The sequence below is a fragment of the Peromyscus eremicus genome, chromosome 8a, assembly GCF_949786415.1.
Source record: "Peromyscus eremicus chromosome 8a, PerEre_H2_v1, whole genome shotgun sequence".
NCBI lineage: Eukaryota > Metazoa > Chordata > Mammalia > Rodentia > Cricetidae > Peromyscus > Peromyscus eremicus.
In genome coordinates, this window is record NC_081423.1 from 49,899,258 (window position 1) to 49,921,040 (window position 21,783).

At 41.8% G+C, this 21,783-nt stretch overlaps 1 long non-coding RNA gene across 2 annotated transcripts in view; it reads right to left on the minus strand.

The window, feature by feature from the left end:
• Window positions 1-21,782, minus strand: part of LOC131916115 (uncharacterized) — a 40,176-nt gene extending 18,394 nt beyond the window's left edge. For both annotated transcript variants that reach the window (XR_009380507.1, XR_009380506.1), the window contains exons 1-2: window positions 21,718-21,782; window positions 20,905-21,011 (exon numbers count right to left, since the gene is read on the minus strand). This is a non-coding gene — a long non-coding RNA (uncharacterized LOC131916115). The remainder of the gene's footprint in view (window positions 1-20,904; window positions 21,012-21,717) is intronic.
• Between the last annotated feature and the right edge of the window lies 1 nt (window position 21,783).

The following is a 21,783-nucleotide window of genomic DNA, read 5'->3' on the forward strand; positions in this document are numbered from 1 at the left end:
ATCTATCTATCTATCTATCTATCCATCCATCTACCTATCTAATCTCTGCCTCTATCTCTGTCTATCTCTCTATTTCTGTCTATCTCTATCAACTAATTCTGTCTGCTTGTCTACATCTATCATCAATATGTCTGTTTGTCTATCTCTATCTATCATCTACCTACCTACCTACACACACACACACACACACACACACACACACACACACACACACAAACATCACAGTGCTAGGAACTGAATATAGAGTTTTGCACATGCTAGGCCAGTGATACTCCCCAGAGCTACACCCCAGCCCAGTTAGGCTGCTTTAGATGCCACACAACAGAGTATCATGTCAATATCTTTCTTTGTGTGACTCATTTTACTCAGCTTAATGTCATCGAGGGCCATTTAGATTGTCACGAATTCAATTATTTCCTTCCTCCTTTAAAATGTTAAACAATCTATCTATCTATTTGCATATCTCATGTTTTCTTTGCCATGCATCTTTTGGTAGACATTTGATTGTTTCCACACCTTGGACATTGTAAACAACACAGCAGTGAAGACAGAGAGGTGCATCTATGTCTTTGGGATCCTGATCTTGATTCTACTGAGTAAATAAACTAGAAGACTGCTGGATCAAAAATTGTGGGAAGTAACTGTGATCAAAATATGATATATATGAAATTCTCAAAGAATTAATAATACATCATATTAAAATATGACATCCAATGACTCTTATTATTTTAATTTGCTCTTTTTTCATGAATGATAAATCCATCAATTCTTTTTACATTTATCATCATTTTCAGTTACCCTATATATTCTTGTTACAATTTTCTCTTATTTTTTTGTAGAAAGACTGCTCCTTGCTTTTTTGCCTTTTTTAAAAAATGTCTTTCTTATAGGGCACTTTACACCTTTATACTGCATATGTATATATAAACTTTAGTATAAATAAACAGAACATTTCCACTCAAGTCGTTTGTCAATGAAAGTATTAGCATATTACTTTTGGGAATATATATTCATATATATGTTCATATATATATATATATGATCAAAATAATAGACATATGATTTAGTAGTTCTCCTAGGGTGGCATGCCAAACATGTAAATAATTTAATTGTTCCTAACAAATGGCATAGAGAACAATACCAGATACCATTTGAAGTGATCGACAAACTTGACAAGAACTGTGAGATAGAGAACATGGCGGGCATGAGAAAACACACACTGCCGGAAACACATTTCTAAGAATGAAAAAAAAATCATGAAGAAAGCTCTACAGAGCTAGACTGTCGCCATGGCTAAAATATCCTCCTGAACTTGGAAAGAATTAGATTCTTAATTTAGCAGCCATACCAACTGTGATGTTTTCAATGTTGGAGTGAGATCAAGGGTGGGAGAAGGGGAGAGGTCCTTGCCTGCCTGCCCCTGTGTAACCACAGGGGCTCAGTTTCCACTTGGGGTAGACTTTGATATACATACATACTGTTATTAATTCTTGGAGAATTTTGTACTATGTATCTTAGTCATATGCATCCCCACCCTTCCCAGACCCACCCCTCCCTTCCTCTATGTTATTTTTAGAAGACATTGTGTCACAGCAGACATCCTGGTCCTCTGGCTCTTACAATCTTTTTTACCTTTTCTTTCTTTGAAGTTCCCTGAGTCTTAAGGGGTTATGCTGTAAATGTTTTAATTGGGGATGGGCACCCCATGGTCAGCTGATCTCTGCATTTTGACAGGTTGTGGATTTCCATATTGATCTGTCTGCTGCAAAAAGAAGCTTCTTGGATGAGGGATTTGAGTGAGTTACACTTACTATGAATACAAAGATAATATTTAGAATTCAGTTACAGACTATACTGGTTTAAGGGTTGACTGTAGTAGCTTCTTCTCCAGGGTCCATGACCTCAGCAGCCAACAGGTACTTGGCTAAATTTACAGAGCCAAGCATGAATTCCCTCCTATTGATTGGGCTATTAGTCCTATTAGGTGACTTATATTAGGCACTTATATTAGGATATAAGTGCCACCATTGTGGCTTTAGGAATATCTTGCCATGCTGGTCATTGTTGTGGTTCATTGGCATTGCAGATGGATAGGACTATTGATTGCTTTTTTGCGCTGGCAGTTTGCATGTCTCCTTCTGAAACTATGAAGGCTGGTCCTCAGGGAAGAGGCTTTCAGGTTAGATCCAGATAGATTCCTACAGGCCCGGTGTGCCAGGTATGTGATGTCATAAGCAATAGGGTCTTCTTTTTCTGGAAGGCACCAAGACCAATACCAATATTGATTACTGTTTGGGGAGTCTCTTAGACTCCCTTTACCAATAACTTGGGAGGAGGCTTTCCATGCCTGATATTGGGTTTTCATTAGATAGTCATCCCAGTTGGCATAACTTTAATTTTAAAAACGTGAAAAGGGCATGTGTGTGTGTGGCTCAGTGGTCAATCATGAGCTCAGCCTGTGCGAAGACTTGAGTTTGATCTCTAGTTCTGTTCCATTGTTCTGAGCAAAGAGGAACTTTTCACACATTTTAAAAGGCAAACTTGCCTGTAGCATCATGCAGGCAGTCTGCTAAGATTGTTTTCGATCCTAGATCAGCAGTCTTGAGAGGCACAGAGAGCTCCCTCAAGTGCTAGACACAGATTTGCCTGCTGAACTTAGAGTGCTGTGAGTTTGCATCTTTTTAAAATTTTGAAATTTTAATAGGCATTCCTGTGGGGAACTTAGATTTCTCAGGAGCTGCTAAAGGAAGCCTAATTACTTCTTTGAGAGGCAGAGGCTGTAGCGTGTATATGTGTCTGTGTGTGCATGCAAGTATATAGATAAGTACTGCAGAAAACATTCAGAAAAGGGCACAACTATACCTAACAGTTTTGACAAACTACATGTAATCATGCCACCGGTCCTCAACTTAGAATCAGAATATTTCGCCGGGTAGTGGTGGCGCACGCCTTTAATCCCAGCACTCGGGAGGCAGAGACAGGTGGATCTCTGTGAGTTCGAGGCCAGCCTGGGCTACCAAGTGAGTCCCAGGAAAGGCACAAAGCTACACAGAGAAACCCTGTCTCGAAAAACCAAAAATAAATAAATAAATAAATAAAAAATAAAAAAAAAAAGAATCAGAATATTTCCTGGACCCCAGAAGTCTGCATCTTATCAACTTTCCTGAGTTCTAACATCAGAGAATAATTGTCCTAGTTAGGGTTTCTATTGCTATGATAAAACACCATGACCAAAAGTAAGAAAAAGGTTTATCTGATTTATACTTCCACAGCATAGTCCATCACTAAAGAAAGTCAGGTCAGGAATTCAAGCAGGGCAGGAACCTGGAGGCAGGAGCTGATGAAGAGGCCACAGAAGGGTACTCCTGACTGGGTTGCCCCTTGTGGCTTGCTCAGCCTGCTTTCTTATGGGACCGCCATCCCAGGGGTGGCCTCACCTACAATGTTCTGGACCCTCCTACATCAATCACCAATTAAGAAAATGCTCTATAGGCTTGCTTACAGCCAAATCTTAAGAAGTGATTTTCTCCATTGAGGCTCCCTCCTCTCTGATTACTATAGCTTGTGTCAAATTGACATAAAACTAGCCAGCATAACTGACCCCTTGTCAGTTTGACACACAAACACCTCACTGTTAAGCCACAACATTCCTTACTTGTTCATCCCTCCAGAATCTGATCACTCATGTTTCCATCCCCACCCACCCTCAGTCCACTCACAAAATCTCTTCTATTTTTCTTTCCCAGGGAGATCAGGGGGTCACCCCATGAACCTTCCTTGTTACCTGATGTCTCTGGGTCTGTGGACTGTAGCATAGTTATCCTTTATTTTACAGCTAATATCTACTTACGAGTGAGTACATACAATGTTTGTCTTTCTCAGTCTGGGTTACCTCACTTGGGATGATGTTTTTTTCTAGTTCCATCCATTTGCCTTCAAATTTCCTGGTGTCCTTGTTTTTAACAGCTGAGTAATACTCCATTTGTATAAATGTACCATATTATTTTTGTTATCCATTCCTCAGTTGAGTTTATCTATTCCTCAAATGAGGTTTTTCCAGGTTCTGTCTATTGCAAATAAAGCTACTATGAACATAGTTGAGCAAGTGTCCTTGTGGTGTGATTGAGCATCCTTTGGGTATATACCTAAGAGCAGCATAGCTGGGTCTTGTGATAGGTTGATTCTCAGTTTCTGGAGAAACAGCCACGCTGACTTCCAAAGTGGTTGTACAAGTTTGCACTCCCACCAGTAGTGGAGGAATGTTCCCCTTGCTCTACATCCTCTCCAGCATGAGCTGACTCTTGTGTTTGTTATCTTATCCATTCTAACCTGTGTAAGATGGAATTCCAGAGCCCTTTTGATTTTCATTTCCCTGATGGCTAAGGATGTTGAACATCTCCTTAAGTGTTTCACAGCCATTTGAGATTCTTCTGTTGAGAATTCTCTGTTTAGATTTTACCCCATTTTTAAATTGGATTATTTGGTTTTTAGATATCTAGTTTCTTGAGTTCTTTATATATTTTGGAAATCAGCTCTCTGTTGGATATGGGGTTGGGGAAGATTTTTTTTCCCCATTCTGTAGGCTGCTGTTTTGTCCTGTTGATGGTGTCCTTTGCCTTACAGAAACTTTTCAGTTTCATGAAATCCCATTTTTAATTGTCCATCTTAATGTGTGCTATTGGTGTTCTGTTCAGGAAATTGTCTCCTGTGTCAATGTGTTCAAGATTATCTCCCACTTTTACTTCTATTAGGTTCAGTGTATCTGGATTTATATTGAGACCTTTGATCCACTTGGACTTGAGTTTTGTTCAGGATGAGAGATACGGATCTATTTGCATTCTTCTACATGCTGAAATCCACCTAGACCAGCACCATTTGTTGAGGATGTTTTCTTTTTTCCATTGTATAATTTTGTCTTCTTTGTAAAAAATCAAATGTCAGTAGATGTGTGGGTTTATGTCTGGGTCTTTGATTTGGTCCCATTGATCCATCTGTCTGTGTTTATGACAATGCCATGCAGATTTTAATTATTATAGCTCTGTAATAGAGCTTGAAATCAGGGATTGTGATACCTCCGGAGGTTCTCTTATTGTACGGGATTATTTTAGCTATCCTGGGCTTTTTGTTTTTTTTTTTCCATGTGAAATTAAGTGTTGTTCTTTCAAGGTCTGTAAAGAATTGTGTTGGTATTTTGATGGGGATTACATTGAATCTATAGATTGCTTTTGGTATGACTGCCATTTTTTACTGTTAATCCTACTCATCCTTGAGCATGGGAGATCTTTCCATTTGTTGATAACTTCTTCCTTTTCTTTCTTCAAAGATTTGAAATTCTTGTCATACAGACCTTTCACTTGCTTGGCTAGAGTTACATCAAGATATTTTATATTATTTGAGGCTATTGTAAGAGATATTGATTCTCTGATTTCTTTTTCAGCCCATTTATTATTTATATATAGGAGGGATACTGATTTTTTTTTTTTTTTTAGTTATCTTGTATCCAGTCACTTGACTAAAGGTGCTTCTGTTGTTGAAATCGAGCTTTAACCCACGGTGGTCTGAGAAGATACAGGGAGTTATTTCAATTTCTTTGTATCTGTTGATACTTGCATTGTGGCCAAGAATATGGTTAATTTTGGAGAAGATTTCATGCAGTGCTGAGAAGAAGGTATATTATTTTGTGTTTGAGTGAAATGTTCTGTAGATAGTTGTTAGGTCCATTTGAGTCATAAGGTCAGTTAATTCCATTATTTCTCTGTTTAGTTTCTGTCTGGATGACCTGTCCATTGGTAAGAGTCAGGTGTTAAAGTCTTCCACCATTATTGTGTGGAGTTCTATGTGTGATTTAAGCTTTAGTAATATTTCTTTTACAAACGTAGGTGCTCTTACATATGGGGCATAAATGTTCAGAATTGAGACATCATCTTGGTGGATTTTTTCTTTGCCCTTCTCCATCTCTTTTGATTAATTTTGGTTTGAGGTCTGTTTTGTTACATATTAGGATAGCTATACCAGCTTGCTTCTTAGGTTCATTTGATTGGAAAATCTTCCTCCAGCTCTCTACTGTGAGGTAATGTCTGTCTTTGATGTTGAGACATGTTTCTTGTACAACGGAATGGTGGATCCTGTTTTCATATATATTCCATTAGCCTGTGTCTTTTATTTGGCAAATTGAATCCATTGATACTGAGGGATAGTAATGACTAATGATTATTAATTCCTGTTATTTTGTTGTTGGTGGTGATGGTAGTGTGTGTGTGTGTGTGTGTGTGTGTCTGTCTGTCTGTCTGTCTACGGCTGTGTGTTTGTGTGTGTGTGTGTGTGTGTGTGTGTGTGTGTGTGCGCGCGCGCGTGCATTTGTGTGTTTCCCTCCTTCGGGTTTTGTTGGTGTGAGATTATCTATTGCCTGTGTTTTTGTGGGTGTGGTTAACTTCCTTGGGTTGGAGTTTACCTTCTAGTACCTTCTGTAGGACTGGATTTGTGGATAGATATTGTTTAAATTTTACTTTGTCATGAAATATCTTGTTTTCTCCACCTATGGTGATTGACAGTTTTGTTGGGTATAGTAGTCTGAGTTGGCATCTGGCATGTGGTCTCTTAGAGTCTTCTGGATTTTAGAGTCTCCACTAAGAAGTCAGGTATGATTCTAATAGGTCTCCCTTTATATGCTACTTGACCTTTCTCCCTTACAGATTTTAATATTCTTTTTTTGTTCTGTATGTTTAGTGTTTTGATTATTATGTGGGGGAGGGATTTTCTTTTCTGGTCCAATCTATTTGGTATTCTGTAAGCTTCTTGTACCTTTATAGACATGTCCTTCTTTAGGTTAGGAAATTTTTCTTCTATGATTTTGTTAAATATATTCTCTGGGTTTTTGAGCTGGGTTTCTTTTCCTTCTTCTAATCCTATTATTCTTATGTTTTGTCTTTTCATATTGTCCCCGATTTCCTGGATGTTTTGTGTTAGGAATTTTTTAGATATAACACTTTCTTTGACCGATGAATGTATTTCCACTATGGTGTCTTCAACACCTATGAGTCTCTCTCCCATCTTTTGTATTCTGTTGGTGATGCTTGCATCTGTAGTTCCTTTCATTTACTGTGGGAGCCCACAAAAGCTTCCTAGTGAGATCTGGGCTTGCTTTACACAGCAGGGCTGCATTAGGGCATGGCTTGACCATGTACATGATTACCAGGTGTTTGGAATTGTCTGCACTTGGCTGTGCTGGGGGGAGGTCTTTTGCTCTACCCCTTGGCATTCCTTTAAAAACCCTTTGGAAGAGACAGAAGGGGCTAGTGGGTTTTGATCCAGGCTTTCCCGAGCTATCCTGTGTTTCTGTCTCTTTCCTCTATATTTCTATCTACATATTCCTCATTTCTCCCTGCTGAAGAGTACCCTGGGGGAAAAAGTGGGGGCAGGCCCCCCACAACTCACTCAGATTTTCCATGTCCAGAATGCCCTCTGCTTGTGTTTTCTATATTGCTTCTACTTCCATTTTCAGGTCTTGAACAGTTTCCTTCATCTTTTTTGTTTTTTCTTGGCTTTCTTTTAGAGATTTATTGATTTCTTCCAATGTTTTGTTTGACTTTTCCTCAATCTTTAAGGGATTTTTTTCATATCCTCTTTAAGGACCTCTGTCTTCTTCAGTCATTTTTAAGGTCATTTCTTTGTTGCTTCAGCTGTGTTGAATTGTTCAGGTCTAGCTGTTGTAGGATAGCTGGGTTCTGGTGGGGACATATTGCTCTTTCTGTAATTGGTTGTGTTTTTACACTGGCATTTAGGCATCTGGATTTAGGATGCCTATAGGTCATCTAGGTATTGATTCCTGCCTGCATTTGTCTTTGTTAGATGGGTGTTTAGTTCCTTGGTTTCTCTTTCCTTTCTGGCCTTCTGGCCTAAATGGCCAAGGGTTCTGGTGACTAGCAAATCTTCAGGTCCACTGTGGTGTCCACTCTAGGGTTTTGGGGATTAGGGGTCCCTAGATTCGGCCTGGCTCCTGGTAAAGCTGAAGTCTTCTTCTGAAGTTGTAGACCATGGTATGGAGCCCGAGGGCTGGGGGGTGGGGGTGGAGTCACTAGATCTGGTCTTGCCTCTGGGGTCCCTGGGACCAGCTTGGCCTCCAGCACAACTGGTAGGGCTGGGGTCCTTAGATCCGGCCTTGGTCTGTGCTTCGGTAAATCTGGTCTGCTTCTGAAGTTGTAGGCCTGGGGTCCCTAGATCCACCTGGTAGGGAGGTAGGGTGGGGTGCAGTCTGGTGTTGTTGGGCAGGCTGAACGGGGTTTGGTGGACAGTGGGCGGTGTCTTCCCTCAGGTTCCTAGCACCAGCTTGGCCTTCCATAAGGCTTCTAGGGCTGTGAGTCCTGGGGTTCCTAGATCCTGCTTGGCTTCTGGTAAAGCTGAAGACTTCTTCCAAAGTCGTAGGCTGGAATATGGAGCCCAGGGGTGATGGTGCGGTCTGGGGTCACTGGATGGACTTTAAGGGATTTAGCCGGTGGTGGGTGATATCTTCCCTGGGGTCTCTAGGACCACTCTGACCTCCAGGAAAGCTGCCGGGGCTGTCCTAAAGTCTCTTTTAAAACCTAAAATCTCTTAAAATTCTGTCTCGCAACTGCAGGCTTCTATAAAATCAAAGTCAATTGAATACTTTCTTACTTTAAGAGGGCAGAACCAGGGCACAGTCACCATCAGGTCAAAGCAAAAACAAGTTTCAACCATGTAAATAATGCAGTATCTAATGTTTAGGATTCACTCATGATCCTCTGGGCTCCTCTAAAGGGCTTGGGTCACTTCTTGGGCTCTATACTCAGCAACATAAGCAGTCTGTTTTCTAGGCTCCAGCTGGCTCCATTCAGTGGCTGCTGCCTTTCTTGGCAGTTGTCCTGTGGCATTGCCATCTCCAAAATGATGGAGTCTTCTGCTGCAATGCAATGGGGCTACACTTTTCACCAATAGTGTCTCCTGGGCTTTTTTCATGGTGCAAAGCTTCAACTTTCTCCATGACTGCTTCAATCCTGAGGCCCCACTGATACTCCAGTTGTACCTTCAGCAATGGCCTCTTCTGGTTTCTCACTGTGCCGAGTCTCAGCTTCTCTCCATGACCCCTTCATAGCTTTAAAAACAGTACCACCTGGGTGACTCTTACACTATCAAGTTTGGTTCCCAGTGCAAGTTACAACCTTGGCCACACACAGCTCCTGTGTTCTGACTCTAAGGAAACACTTCCCAGAAGATTTCACCTCAGTGATGCTGGTCTCTTTTTAATCACCACTAATTTCTCAGCTCCAGCTGACCAGCACCAATTATCCCAGCAAAGCCAAGGTTTAACTTCAGTGATTCTGGTATCTTGTTTATCACAGCCAGTTATTCAGCTCCAGCTGACCAGACACCACAGATTTTCACACAAAAGGCCTGGTAGAATCTGCTTTCTTCTAAAACTTCACAAGCCAGGTCCCCAGCATCATCCCCATACTCTCAACATTCTTGTCTTCCAAGCTCCTACAGAACAGACCACTGAGCTGTCAGCATTCAGTGGCTTCTCTAGCTCAGTTTCCAAGTCCTTCTATAATGCCCCCTTTGTGATGGGTCTAGAGCATTCGATGACAGTTAAGACAGGAAGGATAGTGCAAATGTTGCTTATCATTATCATATATTGACTGAATTCATGATTTCAGCATGTGTTTAGGTGGATGCAGCACCCATGCACCAATCTCATCTCTGGAGAACAACATCTCTGAAGAATTAGGACACGGCTTAAGGCCAAACTATTAGGAGTTGAATCATTTCCGGCCTTGCTGATTGGGTTCAAATTCTAGCTTCACCACACAGTACCAGTGAACTTAGGCTACTTGTCTAAACTAGCTTTCATTTTCTGTTCAATCCCTCCCCTTCCCTTTCTTTTTCTTCCCTCCTTCCTTTCTTTTTTTCCTTTTTCTATTTCTTTTTTCTTTATTCTTTTTTTTTTTTTATAAAATGGGATAACCATAGTTTCTAATTCATGTAATTGTCAGTGTGGTTCATTAAATCGATACACAGTAAATGCTCAGCAGATCATTTGGCACATGGTGAGCACTCTATTTTATGTGCATCAATAAATTAATAACTAGAAATATTTTATCCTTATAGTCTGGTCTCTACCCGCAGAGACTCCGTGAATCTTCTATGAAATCCTTGGAGTATGAGGATCACCCATAAATCTTTCCTCTACCTTCTTATTCTCTTCTTTCTGTTTTTTTCCCTTGTCTCTACATATTTTCTTTCTAAGTCAAATTTGTGTTCTGCCTATGGCCCTCTGATCGATTAAGAGAACATCTCCAAGGATGTTAACTGTCTGCCTCTGCAGTTTGCCAAGCTGGTGTTACCATTAGCTAATGGGGATGATTTAAAGTGAATATCTGTAAAAACAAAACAAAACAAAACAACAACAACAACATGGATGGCTTTTATCCATCCAAAATCTAGAGATTCTGGGAACACCTCAGTGTGGTATTGGCCAGTTTTAATGCATCTCTGGTGTTTCCTCTCTTCTGCATCAGGATAGCCCTGACTACTAGCAACACATGTGCTCAGGGCCTCCACACTTCACCCTATGAGACAGTCTCCATTCCTGTGCTTGACAATCCGTGGCTGCTGGATCTAATTAAGAGGGGAAACCTTAGGAAGATCTTTGTAGCCTAGGCAATTATACATGGACACCCTATATCTTAGAGTGCTATTAAGGAAGAAATTAAACAACAAGGCCAAATTTCTTTAAATTTAGGGACTTCTAAATCCAGGGCTAATGATCAATAATCTTAGAAGAATTAAAAAAAATAGTTTTACTCATTCACAGACCAAGTACAAGAATCCACACCAAGAGGCTACTCTAGTATGAAAGTCCTGTGTCCCAGTGAATCCCAGTTGTGTGACCTGAAAACCTTCTCCTTATAACCAAGAAAGCAGACACAGTTCTGACTCTTTGCTATCCCATAAGAAACCCCCAGGCAGCTGCCAGGATCCTTCCTGTTGACCCAGAGCCACATCCACTTGTATTTTTTCCTCTACACAACAGCCCCCTTCCCCATCTTACCGCAGGGGTACTCTTCCTAGAATGCCTGGGGCTCTAGGAAGTTCTTTAATATGGAGATGATTGATACTCTATACGAATAGAGGAATAGTTGTGGTACAGAAGCAACACTCTGTATCATAGTTTAAATGAGACTTAACTGGACCAGCCTGTTTCACCCGCACTTAGAGGAGAAATTAAGTAATACTTGCCAATGTAGTCACTGGGCTGGACCTCAGTATGGATCATGTTTCCAACACTGAGTTCCTAAGTTAATCCTAAGCAGAGATAAAGTAACAGATATGTCCCTATCTTTGGTTTCATTAAGGCTGCCACTTTAGAAAACATAACCAGTTCTCTAACGGATAAACCCAAACTTGAGGAATTCTCAATAGTCTAGTCACTGCAGGAATAGTGACAGGAAGTGACAGCTTCCTTTTATCTCCTAGATAGGGTGTAATGATAAATTGAAAGTCATGGACATGTTACTACAATCAAATAATTCAGTCATTAAAAACTCTAACTCTCACATTTGACAAATGTAGATGCTACAACTTGATGCTTGAAGGACCTCCAGTAAGTCGTTACCTTCCATGTCTCTGCTCCTCATTTGTGCTGTACTCTTGAAGTTTATGTTAGTCTGAGTTGTTTTAAAATTCAGTGAGGTGATTTCTACTGTTTTGGTTTGGTTTGTATTCAACTTGACACAAGATAGCCTCAAATGGGAAGAGGAATTTCCTTTGACAAAATGTCTCCTCCATCAGTTTGCATGTAGACAAGTCTGTGGGGCTTTTTTGTTGTTGTTGTTGGTGGTGGTGGTAATGATGGATATAGGGGGGCCCAGTGCACTGTGGGCAGTGCTATCAATAGGCAGATGGTCCTTGGTTGTATACAATGCAAGCTGAGCAAGCCATTGAGAGTACTCCAGTTAAGCAAAGTTCCTTCATGGTCTCTGCTTCAGTGCCTGCCTCCAGGTTTCTGCCCTGTTTGAGTTCTTGCCTTGGCACCCTTCAATGATAAACTGTGATGAGGATGTAAGCTAAATAAACCCTTTCTTCCTCAAGTTGCCTTTGGTCATGGTGTCTTTACCAAAGTAATAGAAAGCAAAGTAGAACATCAACAAAGGCTTAGAAAAGTCTCTAGCACAGAAAAAGTAATTAACATTTGTTAGTTACTATTTGAGGAGTTAAATCACATTATAACTTTCTACATCCAAAGTGTCGTCACTGATTCATTCAAAGCTCTGAGGGTCTATTTGGATGGAAAGCTACAACTATCAAGCACTATGTCACAGGGTCTCCTTTTAGAGGCTGGGAAACTAGATGATCCAGTGGGCAGAGGGAAGATTGCCCCATGAATCAGAATCTCATTGCATGAATCCAAGCTCCCCCTTTGAGGAGCACTGCATCCCTGGACCATGCTTAGCAAGTCCCAGTCAGCAGTGTGGATTGTTGCCTTCAAAGCACCACCATCTTGGAAAGCCAAGCAGATGCGGTGGCATAGGCCACCACACACCCTGGTGATTTGTAAGAGATTAGGGACCTATGACTGACAGGGAGGATCTGGCAAGCAGCAGGCTGAAGAAAGAGCTGGAGTCACTTCAGACTCACTAATACCATCTGCTGTGCCATCTAGACTTGGTCAGCTGGAGAGGACTCTGAGGTTATTGGCACCATGGGACCTTTCAGGGAGCTAGTTTCCCGCTGTGACACCATGGGTACTCTTTGGGAAGGACCTCTAGGAAGTGATGCCCATTACACACAAGGGTAGGAACAGCATTCATTTCTGCATTGTGATTTAAGGTCTGTCACGGCTCTCCATCCCCTAAAGCCTTGTTTTCTCTAATACCTCATCACCAGCCACTGCATCTGCTCCCACCTGTCTGGTATTTCTAATAAGTCTGTCACCACTTCTGCAGAAGAATATAGGGAGCCTTGTTCTCTGTGGTGCCCTGAAGTAAGCTGTGATACAACTTCCTCACCTGGGAGTAACTACCTCTAACCTTTCTTTACATGTACTTTCTCTCTTCCAAGCCTCTGTTCATTCATTCATTCAGAAGTAGTTTCCAGGTGCCCGCTGTATGCCAGACTCTGCTAAGTGTTGAAGATATAGTTGTGAGCAGGACAGGCATGGAAAAAGCATACGCTCTGATGTAAAGTTTGAAACACGGAAATCGATGAGGTCGGTTCTGATGGTGAAAAAAGCAGTGTAGGGTGGGGAGACAAGCCAAGTCTGTTGGCACAGACTGCCTCAGCTCAACTCTTGGCAGTGTCTCTTGCTGGTTGTATGGCCTTGGGTAAGTCATTGAAGGGTCATAGAATGTGTCCTGGTTTTCAAAGTGAGGATTCCAATATCGTTCTTCCTCCACAGAGCATGAGATGAGTCCTGGGCTATGGGAGTCAGATGAAGAACTAGAAAGGGAATGTTTTAATACGAGGGAAAAGTTAAGGACAAATGTCTTATGATGGAAATAAACTTAAAGGATTCTGTTTAGTAGATAGCTCTTCATTTGCATGCTGAGCATGTCCTGATTTGCTTTCTCTTGTGATGAACCACTCTGACAAAAAGCAACTTGGTCAGGAAAGGGTTTATTTCATCATAGATGTTATAGTCCATCATCCAAGGAAGCCGAGGTAGGAGCTTAAGGTGGGGGATTGAAGCAGAAATTGCAGAGGAACCTGCTTACTGCCTGTTCAGCTACATTTCTTGTATAGCCCAGGCCCACCTCCCTGTCACTGGCATCATCCACAGTGGGCTGGGCCCTCCTATATCAATTAGCAATTAAGAAAATGCCCCACAAATATGCTCACGGGACAGTCTGATCCTGACAATCCCTTAGTTGAGACTGCTTCGGGTAAGTCTGGGCTGTGTCAAGTTCGCAATTGAAGCTAATGAGGGGAAGGAGTAATGATGATAAGAAGAGGGTGGAGTGAGTAGAGAGGCCCTAGATCATGGCAGCCTTAGAACAGTGGTTCTCACCTTCCTAATGCTGCAACCCTTTAATACAGGTCCTCATGTTGTGGTGACCTCTAATCATAAAATTATTATGTTGTTACTTCATAACCATAATTTTGCTACTATTATGAATCATAATGTAAACATCTGTGTTTTCTGATGGTCTTAGGCCACCCCTGTGAAAGGTCAAAAGGGTCACAGCCCATAGGTTGAGAAATATTGCCTTAGACTCCATGTTGAGAGTCTTGGATTCATTCTAACTGATTAGGCTTTAATCACCGAAATGTAAAGCCTGACCTCTGATCTGTTACCTATAGAAATCTTGGTGATATTTCCAACACTTTTTCTTATTAATTGTGAGTCTGAAGCCAGAGAGTGAGCCCCACTTACTGCAGAATCACACAGCACAGTGTGTTGCAAAAAGATGTAGTTATCCTTTGAATGATAGATGGATAGATAGATAGATGAGTGATTATCAGTGTCAGACCTGTAGTCCGATCTGCAAGTCAACAACAATAACAACCGAGAATAATAGATAGCCAAAGTAGATTTCACTGGAAGCAAAATGTAATCCAGAAAGCACCAGAGAAAACAGGAGTGCACCAAGAGTAGACAGGTCGAGCTTGTTTTGATAGACTTAAGATTTCATTTTCTTTGTTTTGTTTTAGCTGTAGCTATTATTATGTGAACTTGGGAAAATTACTCCAAAGAAAAAGTTCACAATGTTTTACTTATCCAGATGTTTGACATTTAGCAACCTCAGTCTCTAACTTTTATAAAACAAAACAACCCAGAAAAACAGACCCCTCGGAGATCAAAAAGACGAATCCCAAACTCCAAAGCAAACAAACTATGCCTTGAAGGGAAAACACCTTAACCTGAACCTGGGGTTGTGATTACAAAGTACATAGAGCCCAGAATGAGATTGTCTTCAGCTAACTTATTTCCGTTCCTCTCTCTGCCTCAATTTCCTCTCCTTCAGATATTTACTACACATCCACTGGCCATCCGAGATAGAGCTGGTGCTGTTGATAAAGAAAGCAGTGAAGAACATGGCTGTGCCCCACTTCCCTGAAGGACTTAGATTCCCCTTTGCTTCTGCTTTCCAGTCTTCTGGCTCCGTCTCCCTTTCTTGTTGTATGTCATTAGATTATGAAACCAAAATTTCAGGGGTCAAATTATGTCTGTCCCATGTAGTCATCTCTCTCTTTCTCAAACATCAGAAGCCATTGTGAAGGCCTGGGGATGTGGTTGAAGCCTTGGCCAGAATCTGATCCACATGCCCTTGGGTAGGTCGCATGCTTTCTCTGGCCCTCAGTTTCTTTAAGGACAAGGGGGCAGGTACTTTCCTATGCCATATTCTGTGACTCTGGGCAGTACCTCTACACATGATAACTTAGCTAATCCCTCCTAGTCACGTGTTGTGGCATTTGATAAAATCATCACAAGCCACATCTGCCAGCCCGTTACAACACCTGCCAGAAAAGAGCTTTAACGATCTTAACAAAAAAGCAGGTCCTTTTCATTTTTCTGATGAAGACACTGACTTTAAAGCTGAGAAGAGACAACGATGTGCCATTTGATAGGATTCAGAACATTAAAGGCGGGTGAGCTGGTGTTTGGAACAATCTCTCAGGTCAAATCTAATTTTATCTGAGCTGATGTTTCCAAACTCCAGTAATTGCTCCCAGCATAACCACAGATTTCTTGTTGTAAGTTTGTAAAGGCAACTACTGCAGGGGCCTCCAGAGGAGGGTCCAGCAGATGGCTTTTGTCTTTATTGCTGTTAGGTCTGGGACACTGAGGAGCCAACTTTGATCATGTGGGTTGTCGCTGACCTGCAGAAAGGCCACTGAATCTGGACTTGGGTCTCTTCCTTAAAAAGTGTGGCAGTACCATAGACTTGCAATGTCCTCCTCCTTAGGTTCTTCCAACTGAACTTCATGGTTTTGTGTCCTGGCTTCCAGAAGACTATTGCTGAAGACAGATGGAGAAAAGGTTGGGTGTGCCCAGTGGGGGGCTATTACACTGGTGAACATAAAAGGAAAATTCCAAGCAAAGGGCATTGAAACATTGAAAGAATCAGGAGGCCATCAAGTGAGAAAGACTTCTGCACGATTCTAGCTGCTGCCTAGAGTAAGGTCACCTCCACCCTGGGACAGCCAGTATCTGGAATGTCAGGCGTGGGGATCCTGACAATTCCACTATGGCCCAGGCTCACAGTGCACAACGGAAGGTTTGCAGACTCTTGCTTTATGGAACTTCCATTTTATGTATCCATGCTTGCTACCTCCTATCACACTCCTCGGTCCTTTCCAACCTCCAAAGTCTCCAAGAAGGTCCTACTTCCTTCTTTTGAGTCTGTGTCTCAGAAATTATAATTCTGAACACCCAAATAAAGGGCTATTTTGCTTTTTTTCCCCAGTGTTTGAATGTGAACTGGTTAGCACGCCATGGAAAAAGCAAAGTCAAAAGACAAAAATCACAAGATGGCACAAGGACCCTGTCTATGGCTGCTTCAGTGACTTGGGGAAAAGGTGTCAGCCTAGTGTTAAGAATTGCAGAAGGATAATAAAGTAAAGGCAATAAACAATAAAATAAAGGCAATAAGGTCCCATGTCTTCAACAGACTCTTGCATTTAACAGGAAAGTTGACGAACTAGAGGTTCAGTGATTTAAGAGTGCTTGGTGCTCTTCCAAAGGATCCTACTTCAGTTCCCAGAACTCAGGTCAGACTCCAATGTCTCTGGCCTCCTTGGGTACCTGTACTCACTCATGTGCACATACCCACATACAAATACACCTATATATAATTAAAAATAGTAAAAACAAATCTTAAAAAATAAACCAAAGGGAGTTGGGTGGAGAAATATATTTGTAAGAACACAGCCAGAGTCTTGAGCAACCCCTCTGGCTGAGTCAATCTCCACTGTCATAAGAATTGTCTTCAGAATAAGACAGCACCAAGTGGACAAGAGAGTCAAGTTTAAGACCTTTGGAAGTTTATACTTTGTGGTAAGTCTATAGCAAAGACCATGAACTCGATTCTTACTCAGAGAAACAGGCACATGAAAAGACAAAAGTAAAATAAATATTTTGAACCTCGAGAAGCTTGTTTGGAATATCAAGAGGCCATGCCTGAGGAAAGAGGGCAAATTTTATTTATAGACAAGAGATTACAGAGGGGAATTTTGAAGAAGAACTCTAACTCCTGCTCTGTAGAAAGTGAAAACCGGTATGTCTAAGAGAGAAGTCATTAAAACTTCCAAACTGTGGAGATGTTTGTATGCTGTAGAAGTCTTGGAAGAGAGGTGGGGTGATGACAAGCCATGAAGCATGACAGGAAGTCTTGCAGAACCAGGAACAGATGTCCCAGGCTTGAGGATACCAGCCACACCTTGCATCAGCCACCCTAACACCTGTCTTTGCTCATGACTGGTAGGTAGATACATGCCCTGTCTAGTTTGTCTTCTGTTGCTGCGATAAGCACCCTGACCAAAAGCAACTTGAAGTGGAAAGGGTGTATTTCCGCTCACAATTTACAATCCACCATGAAGGGAATTCAGAGCAGAAACTCAAGGCAGGAACCAATGCAGATGCCTTGGAAGGGTGCTGCTAATTGGCTTGCTCCACATGGCTTGCTCAGCCTGCTTTCTTATACAACCTAGGACCATATTTCCAAGGGTGGCCCTGCCTACAATGGGCTGACCCTCTCATATTAATCACTAAGCAAGAAAATGTCCCCACAGACTTGCCTACAGGCCAATCTGAGGCATTTTCTCAATTGCAGTTTCCTCCTCCCAGATGGTCCTAACCTGTGTCCAGTTGACCCAAAACTAACCAGCACCATGCCTCAACCCCTATCCAATCTCATAACTAAAGTCATTCTCCTCTCCGGATGGATGGCAAGAGATGAGGAAAAGATCTAAAATGTATAGGGAATTCACATAAATGAAATTAAGTTTTAAACATCAGCAAATGAGTTGCCTTGAATTGGTGAGATTATATTCTTTTAAATGTCAATGAGTATGTGGGGCTTTGACACTGACCCCAAGTATTCCATAGATGGAGTTTTGTCTTTCTAACCCTGATTTTTTTTTGTCTATGATATTATTCCTATCTTTTAAAAGTACTTGCTTTTTTATTTAAGTGTGTGTGTGTGTGTGTGTGTGTGTGTGTGTGTGTGTGTGTGTGTAGGTATACATGCATGCTGGTGTCTGAAGGGTCCAGAAGAAGAGCTGGAGTTTCAGGCCATTGTAAGCTTCTCCATATGGGCACTTGGAGCTAAGCTTGAGTATTCTGAAAGAATGACAAGTGCTCTTAACTGCTGAGCCATCCCTGCAGCCCCTATGTATTCCCGTCTTGATGCCACTATAGAAATAGGCAGGGTATGCTGGTGTGCATGGATGTGGGAATCACAGCTCTGGGGTGCCATGGCCATTCTTGGCAGGGAAGCTGGTTGAACAGACTGGGCAGAGTTGAGGCTGTTCTTTGGCGCCAGATCGTGGCACTTGTTACTTTTCTTTCTGTTCTTCATGTAAGCATTAGCTTGCTGTCAGTTACTAATTACTGACCATCTACTGTTTCCGGTCATTGTGTCACATGCTCCAGGGATTTTGTTTAGGTTGCCTGAGATCTGGTTGAAGTTGATGGTATCTAAGGCTTTATGAATGAGTGAAATGAGATTGGGAAGCGTGGGTGACAAGTGTGAAACTTAAAATCTTTCTCACTTAAGTCTCTTTTCAAATAGGAATCATTTTAATCAAATGAAGCTGCAGAACGTGCACACAGAACAGGATTGTCTGAAGGACCCTCCCTCGATCCTTTTAATTGTTAGGAATTTAGTAAGTACTGCCATTTACTTTGGCTGCCCACTGTTTTATTTTTTCCTGTGCTTGAGAGGTTGTGGTTTGGATGGGAAAACCATTTGTACTGGCTTTAGGTGAACATCAGCAAACATCCCTTGTGAGGACAAAATTTCAGCACAGTTTCTCAGATCACCTGTTCTCCTATCACTTCACAGAACCGCACTGTGACCCATACAAGACCTGAGGGCTCACCATGGGGTTGTGCACGAGGAAAGGGTCCTTGTCTCTTGTTTATTCTTGTGTCTTACAGAACAAACATGAAGTGATTTTTGCAAGAAGCAGATAAACATTATGGATCTGGAAATGTAATCTAGCCTCAGCTGGGACAAACATGCTAGGAGGTACTGGGAAATGCCAGCTTGCTGGCACCTGGAGACTCTGGAGCAAGCTGAGATCATTTGCAAACTCTCCCCTTTCAGAGGGTAAGAACCCTGCCTTGGCTAGCTCATTGCAAGGCAACTGAGTTTTCACGGATCATTCGTCAGGTAATATTGCTGTCTCTCCAAGTCTATGGGCTCTGCAGTTTCTAAGTCTTTCTGTTAGGAGAAATGATGGGTTCATATATAAAATATGAAGAAAGAAAGCATTATTCAACCTCCATTTCTATCCATTTCCTGTTACAAGAAAAGATGATGTGCAGCCTTAGGCAACATCTCTAACCCAGTTCTTACTCATTCAGGTGATTTCAATTCAAGCAATGAGACCCATTCATTTCCAGATCCTGAACTTACTCTAAAGAAACCCATTTGCCAACATGCTTCTAGTGCCAGGCTCAGTACGGGCAAGCAGCAGCATTTACTGATTGATGGCATGGTCCTGATGGAGATTAATACAGTCAAGAAAGAAGCCATGTCCTCTCCTTTCTGTTCCCTCGCAACCCAGGTAATGTGGTTTGAGTGTATGTTGTACCTCATAGGTTAGTATCTTTGAACTCTGGGTTCCCAGCTGTTTGGGAAGGTTGTTATGCTCTTAGGAAGCAGAGTCACTGCAGGAAGTGGCTGGCTCCTTAAGGGTGGGCCTTGAGGGTTTATAGCTAGGCTCCACTTCCTGTCTGCTCTCTGCTTCCTGATGGTGGGCCTCTTGTTCTGGTGACCATGCCTCTCACCTAATAGAGTGCATCCCTTCTTCAACTGTGAGCCAATTTAAACTGTTCTTTCTTGAGTCGTCTTTATCAGATTGTTTGGTTATGGAGATGAAGAGAGCAGTTTACACTTCAGGTATCTCCTGGTGGCTATCTCAGCCCCTCAGTTCACACTTAACTCTTCTATGTCCCAGCAAAGGGTTAAAAAGACAGACTCCAGTGGGGATTACAAAGCTCCAAGGAAACTGCCACACTGAGGTCTGCCTTGTGCTATTTGCACACCACACTGTAACCACCTGAGTGCTGAGGATAAGGGGCAGGATAGAGACACACAGTTGTGATTTTTCCGTCAGTGGGGTCTTCCTGCTGAGATACAGATTGTTCATTGGTGTGTTGAGGCATTTCCCATAGGCTTAATTTTAATAAATTCCTTCTCTGATAAACTTACCTGAAGTGATATTGTCACAGCTTGTAGGTAAGGCAGAAGAAACCTACTCTTTCCATCTTGCAGATGGTTTGACTGCTTGAGTCTCCAAAGTACCCAACAGTAGGCAGGTTAGTAAAAGAAAAAGTATGTTACTTTGAATATGCAAACACATGAGATTCACATACAATATGAGATTCAAGGAAAGTCAGACCATTGAAGATCAAGTTTGCTCTTCATTGGAAGGAATGAAGTAGGAATGTAAGCTAACTTTGGAGAAAGAGTAATGATTCTTTCTTTCTGTTTTTTTTTTTTGTTTTTTGTTTGTTTGTTTTTTGAGACACGGTCTCACTTATGTAGCCCTGACTGGCCTTGCTACATAGACCAGGATAGCCTTGAACTCAGAGATCCACCTGCCTCTGCCTCCTGAGTGCTGGGATTAAGGATGTGTACCACCACTCCCTGCTCAAGAGTGACAATTTTTAAAGATGATGCATCTGAAGAAGAGATAATATCTGAGACTTTGGATATTCACCTGTTCTCTGGGTGTGGCATCAACTCTTAATCTTTCTTCCTGCCAGTCAGTCTTCCAGGGAATGTGAACTTCAGGTGGGCAGGGGACTTCAAAAAAAGGTCCTTTTTCTGCATTAGAAGAGAGGAAAAGGGGAGAGAGTCAAAGTGGAGGTGGGTGCAGGAGAATGTTCCTTTGTTCAAAGCACCCAACTTTGCAGAAGTATTATACTTTAGGGTGTCATTTTTTAAAGCCCTAACACTTGTAATGAAGGGCTCTGATGCTAATAGCATCGTTTTCATGATTGTAAAATGTTACATTTTTTAATGAGCACCAGAAACACCAGGTGTTCTGTGGAGTGTAGGAAATACAGAGTTGACACTACGTAGTTTTACTTTGGAAGTAATCAGTATTTAGAAAGAGGTATAAGACACCAGTATGTAGAAATGTTAGGAAACACAAGGGGACCCATGCCTATAGCATGAACCCTAATTTGGTCTTATTAATAAAAGCCTTGAGTCAGATATCAGGGTGAAAGCTGAAAGATCAGAGAAGCAGAGCAGCCAGCCACTAGTGCTTCCCTCTACGAAATCCTCAGCCTAAAGAGAGTGAGTTCCTGTCTCTACGAATCCTCAGGCTGAATGCAATGATCTCCTGTCTCCTCCTGCCTTATATTCCTCTCTCTGTTCAGCCATATCCCTTCCTGTCTCCACCTTCTTAGTGGTGGGATTAAAGGCATGTGACTCCCAAGTACTGGGATTAAAGGTGTGAGCAATCACTGCCTGACTCTGTTTCTCTTTTTAGACTGGATTAATCCTAGGGTGGCTTTGAACTCACAGAGATCCATCTGCCTCTGCCTCCCTAGTGCTGGGATTAAAGGTATATGCCACCACCACCTGGTCT